The sequence below is a fragment of the Sinocyclocheilus grahami genome, unplaced genomic scaffold, assembly GCF_001515645.1.
Source record: "Sinocyclocheilus grahami isolate Dianchi unplaced genomic scaffold, SAMN03320097.WGS_v1.1 scaffold431.1, whole genome shotgun sequence".
NCBI classification, from domain to species: Eukaryota; Metazoa; Chordata; class Actinopteri; order Cypriniformes; family Cyprinidae; genus Sinocyclocheilus; species Sinocyclocheilus grahami.
In genome coordinates this window covers 1675970-1683096 of record NW_015505610.1, presented here as the reverse complement: position 1 = coordinate 1683096, position 7127 = coordinate 1675970, and the positions used below count along the sequence as shown (strand labels likewise).

Below are 7127 nucleotides of genomic sequence, written 5' to 3'. Positions count from 1 at the left end.
TGTTCTGGAACAGTGTTGTAAATACAACTTAACCACTGATTTCTAGTCGTGTCCTCTTTTGGAAGGCCAAACAAAGTAGTTTCGCTTTCACAACGAAACACACAGCAACTCCACGACATGGCGGCGGCGGCAACAGAGAGAATAAAAGTTGCGCCTTCTTTCTATGCGTGAATATTTGGGCGGAGTTATGCAAATCTTCCCACATCGTGACATAGACATGTGGGGGCGTGTTTAAACGAGGTGTTTTAGGTAGGCGTGGTTGACTCTTAACTTTTATAAAGAATATCTCTTTGGATTTGAGACTTTAGTCTTTGCAACTTTACAGATCTTCTTTATGCACCAAGAGCTTGTGACACTCCAAAGAGAAAGGAAAAATTGAAATCGTATCATATGACCCCTTTAAGTAAAGATCATGGTCCATGAAATTATGTTGTAAATTTCCTACTGTAAATATATCAAAACGTAATTTTTTATTAGTAATATGTATTACTAAGAACTTCATTTGGACAACTTTAAAGGCGATGTTCTCAATATTTGGATTTTTTTTTGCACCCTCAGATTCCAGATTTTCAAATAGTTGCATCTCGGCCAAATATTGTCCTATCCTATCCTTATTTTATTCAGCTTTCAGATGATGTATAAATCTCAATTTCGGAACAATTGACCCTTATGACTGGTTTTGTGGTGCAGGGTCACATATTACTTCAGCTAAAGTATTCGTATCAGTACTGGAGGCCTTTTGCCCTGACGAGCCTTTTATGATGAGCTGAATGTATGTTTTGTTTTTTTGTGCAAGATGGGAGTAGTAGAAAACACATTGTCTTCAAGGTGTACCTGTCCCCTATCATTATTTGAGTTTGCTCAGTCATTTCACATATGGGTCAGATAGTCACTTGCATCTTTAACACAGCCAAGTTTAGTCATCTCTAACCAGGCTCTGTGTTCACTCTAAAAATGTGGGGGTGTGTTAGAACGAGCCGTTTTAGGTAGGTGTGGTTGAATCTTAACTTTTATAAAGAATATCTCTTTGGATTTGAGACTTTAGTCTTTGCAACTTTACAGATCTTCTTTATGCACCAAGAGCTTGTGACACTCCAAAGAGAAAAGAAAAATTGAAATCGTATCATATGACCCCTTTAAGTAAAGATCATGTTCCATGAAGTTATGTTGCAAATTTCCTACTGTAAATATATCAAAACGTAATTTTTTATTAGTAATATGTATTACTAAGAACTTCATTTGGACAACTTTAAAGGCGATGTTCTCAATATTTGGATTTTTTTTTGCACCCTCAGATTCCAGATTTTCAAATAGTTGCATCTCGGCCAAATATTGTCCTATCCTATCCTTATTTTATTCAGCTTTCAGATGATGTATAAATCTCAATTTCGGAACAATTGACCCTTATGACTGGTTTTGTGGTGCAGGGTCACATATTACTTCAGCTAAAGTATTCGTATCAGTACTGGAGGCCTTTTGCCCTGACGAGCCTTTTATGATGAGCTGAATGTATGTTTTGTTTTTTTGTGCAAGATGGGAGTAGTAGAAAACACATTGTCTTCAAGGTGTACCTGTCCCCTATCATTATTTGAGTTTGCTCAGTCATTTCACATATGGGTCAGATAGTCACTTGCATCTTTAACACAGCCAAGTTTAGTCATCTCTAACCAGGCTCTGTGTTCACTCTAAAATTTGTGTACCACATAAAAATGAGTACAAAAATGTGCCCCTAGAATCAAAGGTGGCTCTGACACTGCTTTGCTTCTCTGTACAGGAAAATGAAATGCAGCATCAGATCAGAACGTATTCATCAGTACGTGAGACAACACAATAGATGCAAGAATGAATGAAGCTATAACTGAACTCACAGTCTGTCCTGAAGTTCTGGTGTGTCTGGCATGGTACCAAGTTGGAAAAGCATGCTCTTGATTTGACCAGCTATGCACAGACAAATATGAGACATTGTAACTTTAAAATATGAGAAAAGACAAAAATATTCAAATTGTGTTTACTTAAGAACTTCTCTTCTCTTCAAGTGTGAGTTTCTATGTAAAACATATCTACTCACTGTTTAGTGTGATTTTCTGGATGTTTGAGCTGCATGTCTGAGTGAGGTTGTTGAAATCTCTCGGCTGTGAGTGACTGCTGTCCATCATTCTGTAAGACATGATGACTAACAAAACAACACAGCTGTTTACATCAGATGTCATTCATTATATCATATTCACAAATTATAACAGATAATTATATTACAGGTTGATATTTAAAGATACAAATGTAAACCATTGATAAAACTGAGCAAATCTAAAAATGTACTGCGTAACTTACTCAATGCAATAAGACATTGAGCAGGCCCTTCGCCTGATAACATAATTATTACTATATTTAATTTCATGTTGTCATCTGAAATGATTCAACAATGCTTGCAGTAATGTCACCGACATGGGAAACTGTTTCAAAAAAAGAAACTGGGAATGAATCGCATACCTGAGATGCTCAGATGCGGCAACGCACTGCTCTTCTCTCACAGAAATAGAGTAAACCGATAGAATGGCAAAAAAACACATTAACGTTGACATCGAGTGGGCGGGGCTTATTGAGCCACTTCTAGGGGTCTAAGAATACAATTTCTTATACTTTTTTATTTTCTCTTTATTTATGCGGTTTAATGTTTATAAGTGTCGATATGATTGTGTAAATTACTGACTAGACCCTTGATAAAAAAAACACAAGCGCGTCTTTGTCAAATGATACTTGTTACATTTCTCAGCGCTTTTGAGGGCGTCCAATCAAAGTCGTTTGTGATTACAGAATAGGAGTAGAACGGTGTATTAAATGATTGCATACAGTTTTGGTGTCCGATTTTTGTTTATATGTCAGGGACCAGTCACTGGAAAAAATAAATGTAAAACAGTACAGGTTTGCAAATTTCTCCAATAAGACAAAACCCTTTCTAAATGGCAATATATGGTTCAAAGAAGCGTTCTGCTTTTTGAGCCACAGTGCGCCCTCTGGAAGAAGAACATGGTTTTGTCTGCTATTAGACATTAATATTTTCCAACTAATGTGTACTTTTGAAGGATGCCTGGATTCACATTAGACACAGTTCATGTGCGTCACACTCATTTCTCCTCTTTTCCAATGAATTTTAATTATTATTCATTAATGTATTTATTTATTTTTAGGTTCCAGGTCTTCGTCTTCTCTGCACTAATAATAATAATAATAAAAAAATAATACTAGCCTAATAAAAAAAAATAGTATATTAAGTAATTTTGCACCCTCAGATTCCAGATTTTCAAATAGTTGCATCTCGGCCAAATATTGTCCTATCCTATCCTTATTTTATTCAGCTTTCAGATGATGTATAAATCTCAATTTCGGAAAAATTGACCCTTATGACTGGTTTTGTGGTCCAGGGTCACATATTACTTCAGCTAAAGTATTCGTATCAGTACTGGAGGCCTTTTGCCCTGACGAGCCTTTTATGATGAGCTGAATGTATGTTTTGTTTTTTTGTGCAAGATGGGAGTAGTAGAAAACACATTGTCTTCAAGGTGTACCTGTCCCCTATCATTATTTGAGTTTGCTCAGTCATTTCACATATGGGTCAGATAGTCACTTGCATCTTTAACACAGCCAAGTTTAGTCATCTCTAACCAGGCTCTGTGTTCACTCTAAAATTTGTGTACCACATAAAAATGAGTACAAAAATGTGCCCCTAGAATCAAAGGTGGCTCTGACACTGCTTTGCTTCTCTGTACAGGAAAATGAAATGCAGCATCAGATCAGAACGTATTCATCAGTACGTGAGACAACACAATAGATGCAAGAATGAATGAAGCTATAACTGAACTCACAGTCTGTCCTGAAGTTCTGGTGTGTCTGGCATGGTACCAAGTTGGAAAAGCATGCTCTTGATTTGACCAGCTATGCACAGACAAATATGAGACATTATAACTTTAAAATATGAGAAAAGACAAATTGTGTTTACTTAAGAACTTCTCTTCTCTTCAAGTGTGAGTTTCTATGTAAAACATATCTACTCACTGTTTAGTGTGATTTTCTGGATGTTTGAGCTGCATGTCTGAGTGAGGTTGTTGAAATCTCTCGGCTGTGAGTGACTGCTGTCCATCATTCTGTAAGACATGATGACTAACAAAACAACACAGCTGTTTACATCAGATGTCATTCATTATATCATATTCACAAATTATAACAGATAATTATATTACAGGTTGATATTTAAAGATACAAATGTAAACCATTGATAAAACTGAGCAAATCTAAAAATGTACTGCGTAACTTACTCAATGCAATAAGACATTGAGCAGGCCCTTCGCCTGATAACATAATTATTACTATATTTAATTTCATGTTGTCATCTGAAATGATTCAACAATGCTTGCAGTAATGTCACCGACATGGGAAACTGTTTCAAAAAAAGAAACTGGGAATGAATCGCATACCTGAGATGCTCAGATGCGGCAACGCACTGCTCTTCTCTCACAGAAATAGAGTAAACCGATAGAATGGCAAAAAAACACATTAACGTTGACATCGAGTGGGCGGGGCTTATTGAGCCACTTCTAGGGGTCTAAGAATACAATTTCTTATACTTTTTTATTTTCTCTTTATTTATGCGGTTTAATGTTTATAAGTGTCGATATGATTGTGTAAATTACTGACTAGACCCTTGATAAAAAAAACACAAGCGCGTCTTTGTCAAATGATACTTGTTACATTTCTCAGCGCTTTTGAGGGCGTCCAATCAAAGTCGTTTGTGATTACAGAATAGGAGTAGAACGGTGTATTAAATGATTGCATACAGTTTTGGTGTCCGATTTTTGTTTATATGTCAGGGACCAGTCACTGGAAAAAATAAATGTAAAACAGTACAGGTTTGCAAATTTCTCCAATAAGACAAAACCCTTTCTAAATGGCAATATATGGTTCAAAGAAGCGTTCTGCTTTTTGAGCCACAGTGCGCCCTCTGGAAGAAGAACATGGTTTTGTCTGCTATTAGACATTAATATTTTCCAACTAATGTGTACTTTTGAAGGATGCCTGGATTCACATTAGACACAGTTCATGTGCGTCACACTCATTTCTCCTCTTTTCCAATGAATTTTAATTATTATTCATTAATGTATTTATTTATTTTTAGGTTCCAGGTCTTCGTCTTCTCTGCACTAATAATAATAATAATAAAAAAATAATACTAGCCTAATAAAAAAAAATAGTATATTAAGTAAGGCCTATTATTTAAGTTGTGGTTAGTCACTTGCATCTTTAACACAGCCAAGTTTAGTCATCTCTAACCAGGCTCTGTGTTCACTCTAAAATTTGTGTACCACATAAAAATGAGTACAAAAATGTGCCCCTAGAATCAAAGGTGGCTCTGACACTGCTTTGCTTCTCTGTACAGGAAAATGAAATGCAGCATCAGATCAGAACGTATTCATCAGTACGTGAGACAACACAATAGATGCAAGAATGAATGAAGCTATAACTGAACTCACAGTCTGTCCTGAAGTTCTGGTGTGTCTGGCATGGTACCAAGTTGGAAAAGCATGCTCTTGATTTGACCAGCTATGCACAGACAAATATGAGACATTATAACTTTAAAATATGAGAAAAGACAAATTGTGTTTACTTAAGAACTTCTCTTCTCTTCAAGTGTGAGTTTCTATGTAAAACATATCTACTCACTGTTTAGTGTGATTTTCTGGATGTTTGAGCTGCATGTCTGAGTGAGGTTGTTGAAATCTCTCGGCTGTGAGTGACTGCTGTCCATCATTCTGTAAGACATGATGACTAACAAAACAACACAGCTGTTTACATCAGATGTCATTCATTATATCATATTCACAAATTATAACAGATAATTATATTACAGGTTGATATTTAAAGATACAAATGTAAACCATTGATAAAACTGAGCAAATCTAAAAATGTACTGCGTAACTTACTCAATGCAATAAGACATTGAGCAGGCCCTTCGCCTGATAACATAATTATTACTATATTTAATTTCATGTTGTCATCTGAAATGATTCAACAATGCTTGCAGTAATGTCACCGACATGGGAAACTGTTTCAAAAAAAGAAACTGGGAATGAATCGCATACCTGAGATGCTCAGATGCGGCAACGCACTGCTCTTCTCTCACAGAAATAGAGTAAACCGATAGAATGGCAAAAAAACACATTAACGTTGACATCGAGTGGGCGGGGCTTATTGAGCCACTTCTAGGGGTCTAAGAATACAATTTCTTATACTTTTTTATTTTCTCTTTATTTATGCGGTTTAATGTTTATAAGTGTCGATATGATTGTGTAAATTACTGACTAGACCCTTGATAAAAAAAACACAAGCGCGTCTTTGTCAAATGATACTTGTTACATTTCTCAGCGCTTTTGAGGGCGTCCAATCAAAGTCGTTTGTGATTACAGAATAGGAGTAGAACGGTGTATTAAATGATTGCATACAGTTTTGGTGTCCGATTTTTGTTTATATGTCAGGGACCAGTCACTGGAAAAAATAAATGTAAAACAGTACAGGTTTGCAAATTTCTCCAATAAGACAAAACCCTTTCTAAATGGCAATATATGGTTCAAAGAAGCGTTCTGCTTTTTGAGCCACAGTGCGCCCTCTGGAACAAGAACATGGTTTTGTCTGCTATTAGACATTAATATTGTCCACCTAATGTGTACTTTTGAAGGATGCCTGGATTCACATTAGACACAGTTCATGTGCGTCACACTCATTTCTCCTCTTTTCCAATGAATTTTAATTATTATTCATTAATGTATTTATTTATTTTTAGGTTCCAGGTCTTCGTCTTCTCTGCACTAATAATAATAATAATAAAAAAATAATACTAGCCTAATAAAAAAAAATAGTATATTAAGTAAGGCCTATTATTTAAGTTGTGGTTTATCCTAACATTGCGCGAATGGAAGGGTTTTCTTTTGGAGAAAATAAGCTCTTTGGCAGCAAGATTCCTGTCTCATGACTTTTATAGGATAATAGATCTCACACACAAGCCTCATCACATGACTTCAGTTACACTGAGGCCTCTTACAGAGTGCTTGTGCTGTGGGAAAAAAAAGAGAGCAATAATT

General features: G+C 35.8%; 3 long non-coding RNA genes across 3 annotated transcripts; all 3 read right to left on the bottom strand.

Annotated features, from left to right (window-relative positions):
- Positions 1–1868: 1868 nt before the first annotated feature.
- Positions 1869–2547, bottom strand: LOC107551736 (uncharacterized). Its single transcript, XR_001604802.1, has 3 exons — positions 2488–2547; positions 2069–2173; positions 1869–1938 (listed from the first exon to the last, which is right to left on the bottom strand). It is a non-coding gene; the product is annotated as an uncharacterized lncRNA (long non-coding RNA).
- A 1313-nt stretch (positions 2548–3860) lies between these two features.
- LOC107551735 (uncharacterized) lies at positions 3861–4529 on the bottom strand. Its single transcript, XR_001604801.1, has 3 exons — positions 4470–4529; positions 4051–4155; positions 3861–3930 (listed from the first exon to the last, which is right to left on the bottom strand). It is a non-coding gene; the product is annotated as an uncharacterized lncRNA (long non-coding RNA).
- Positions 4530–5522: 993 nt separating this feature from the next.
- LOC107551734 (uncharacterized) lies at positions 5523–6191 on the bottom strand. The gene is made up of 3 exons (XR_001604800.1): positions 6132–6191; positions 5713–5817; positions 5523–5592 (listed from the first exon to the last, which is right to left on the bottom strand). It is a non-coding gene; the product is annotated as an uncharacterized lncRNA (long non-coding RNA).
- Between the last annotated feature and the right edge of the window lie 936 nt (positions 6192–7127).